Raw genomic sequence first — 2,351 nt, forward strand, 5'->3', positions numbered from 1 at the left:
AGTTTGTAGTAGCAAAAGCAGGAAGCAACCTGAATTTGCATCAATTGAGGAGGCAGATTCACATATACTGTTAAGATGCCAGTTATCATTAAAGAAGACAATTTCAGAATTTTATGTATAACATGATCCCATTTGGTCTAAAAAACGTCAGTCAACAAATGTCATGAATGGAAAATATCTGACCAGATATTTAAAACGTCAATTGTGTTTTATCTGGAAAGTACGATGAATGCTAATAAAAACATACACCTGTGTATTTTTAACATGAGCAACATTTTAGCTTACAGAAGCACACAAGACATAGGACGGTTACAAAGTAAATGAAGAAATATTTACACACAGTAACAGAGTGAATCTGCTTCCTGTCCAAGATTCCCAGTCCACTTATTCCCTTCCTGACTGTGCATCCTTCTGGAAGTCACAATGTATGAACATTCTCAGTATTTCCATCTGTTTGTTCAGTTTCCATTAATCTAGTTTCCTTGCCCCCTACATTCTGATTTTTGTTTTAAAGAAGTGGTTTTTAAAATTAGCACAGGTAATACTATATTTTTTAAGCCAATATGTTCTTTATTTACAAGGTGACTTCAAAGGTTAGTTTCAGGTAAAGATTTTGAACAGTATCTTAGGATAATCACCTTGGGGAGTCCTCCAGTCTCAATGAGTCCAGGTCTGTTTTTATGTTTTTTTATTTTTATTTTTAAGGAATTTAAGGTTGTTCTACATTTTTCTCCCATTATATTACGGTCTATCTGTTGTGGTCTTGATTAGGTCAGTAGTGGTGGCCAGCTACCATCTAGCTCTGGTCTCAAGGTAGATGAGGTTGTGGTTTACTTAAACTATTTGTCCTGTAAATTAGTTTCTTGCAATTTTGGTTTTCTCCTTTTTTTTGCTGCAGGTGAGTTGAGATCAGTAACTGTATCTTAGATGACCTCTGTTGCAGTGGGTTAGATGTTTTTCCCACTTCAAATATGTCTATATCCTAATCCCCAGAACCTATGAACTTATTTGGGAAAAAATGCTATTTGCAGATGAGAATAAATTAAGGAATCATAGGATGAAGATAAAATTTGAATTACCTAGAGATTTGACAGAGGAGGAAGCAGTGTGAGGAAAGGTAAAAATCAGTCAGAGAGCTCTATGCCCAGAAGCTGGGGTGCAAAAGCATTGAACAGATTCTCTCCTAGAGCACTGGAAGAAAGTGTACCCCTAAAGACAATTTGATTCAGACTTCTAGCTTCCAGAACTGTGAGAGAAATTCTGTTGTTTTAACCCATTATGGTAACTTGTTACAAAAGTCACAGGAAACTAATATAGGGCCGTCATCTTATTCTACTTCTGTGTTTGGAAATATTTATCTACAGGCATATTCTTTGCTAAGGATGGAATAAAGCAGTGGAATGCTTTGCTGAAAGAAATGAATCTGACATAGTCAAAAAAGATTATACCCAAAGTCCCATGAAGACATATTTCCTATATTCCCTGAATGCTATGTCCACCCTCTTTTCTATATATCTCCCAAGCAATCCAAATGGAGCACTGACCACTATAGGCCCTTTACATAGGCTGTACCCTTTGCCTGTAGTGTTCTCTCCCATGTCATCCAGGTGATCTTTGTTGCATCATGCTATTATTAAGCTTTCTACATGCAGAGAGGCCTTCCCTACTCCTCATTCTCATCGCCTATCCATCATTTCAAAGCTCCCACAATCACCTGGAATCCTGGTGTAGTGATGGAGGATAAGCCCTGGACTGCTAACTGAAAGGTCAGCAGTGCAAACTCACCAGTCACTTCTCAGAAACTCTATATAAAGGGTTAAATATGTCAGATCTGACTCAATGTCACTAACAACTTACCAGTCTATGAGGCCTAGTGGTGCTGCAGGATAAACACTGACTGAACAGCTAATTGCAAAGGCTAGAAGTTCAGGCCACCAGCTGCTCTGCTCACATAAATATCTGCAGCCTTGGAAACCCAATAAGGGGTTAGTATTCAGTAGGAATCAACTTAACGTAAATCTGGTTTTCTTGGTTATGCCCACCTCATGTGATTTATTTTTATTTTTTACCACTCCCCTCCATGAAAAGTCACATGTGCTCTGCAGGGTCTTGAAACCTTGTTGTTAAGTACTGTGGAGTCAGTTCTGACTCATAGCAACCCTGTACAGGGTTTCCAAGGCTGTAAATCTTTACGGGAGCAGAAAGCCTCATCTTTCTCCCGTGGAACAGCTGGTAGTTTCAAACTGCCGACCTTGAGGTTAGCTGCCCGACTCGTAACCATTACGCTACCAGAGGAGGTTAAAAAAAGAATAAGATTAGAGCAAAAGAAATTACTCAAAATATTCACCAAA

This window comes from Chrysochloris asiatica, unplaced genomic scaffold (assembly GCF_000296735.1).
Source record: "Chrysochloris asiatica unplaced genomic scaffold, ChrAsi1.0 scaffold00429, whole genome shotgun sequence".
NCBI classification, from domain to species: domain Eukaryota; kingdom Metazoa; phylum Chordata; class Mammalia; order Afrosoricida; family Chrysochloridae; genus Chrysochloris; species Chrysochloris asiatica.